Here is a 622-nt window from a genome sequence, read left to right as displayed (position 1 = left end):
CTATGATGTGCAAAATAGCCAGACTATTAACTACTGTGAGCATAGGGATTCTCAGAAATTTGGATGAGATATCCTGTAAATTTGCTTCCATATCAGAAGAAGCCAGGAATTGAGAATATTGAATGGAACAAGAAGAAAAGGAGGAGGAAGGGAAGTCACATTCATCAAGAGAACTTTTTAAAATAGCCTCCAAAATATCTTTAATATTTCATGTAAAATACCAGAGTAGATAATTTGTTTTGTATAAATAAAAAGTTAGACTCTCCCAAGAGGCTATGATGTGCAAAATAGCCAGACTATTAACTATGGTGAGCATAGATAGGGATTCTCAGAAATTTGGATGAGAAATCCTGTAAATTTGCTTCCATATCAGAAGAAGCCAGGAATTGAGAATATTGAATGGAACAAGAAGAAAAGGAGGAGGAAGGGAAGTCACATTCATCAAGAGAACTCTTTAAAATAGCTTCCAAAATATCTTTAATATTTCATGTAAAACACCAGAGTAGATAATTTGTTTTATATAAATTAAAAGTTAGACTCCCCCAGTCTGGTGGCTCAGTTGGTTGGAACATAGTCCCATACCCCAAAAAGGTTGCAGTCCGATCTCTGTTCGGTGCGTATT

Source organism: Myotis davidii, unplaced genomic scaffold (genome assembly GCF_000327345.1).
Source record: "Myotis davidii unplaced genomic scaffold, ASM32734v1 scaffold187, whole genome shotgun sequence".
NCBI lineage: Eukaryota > Metazoa > Chordata > Mammalia > Chiroptera > Vespertilionidae > Myotis > Myotis davidii.
Note: the sequence above shows the minus strand (reverse complement) of the source record.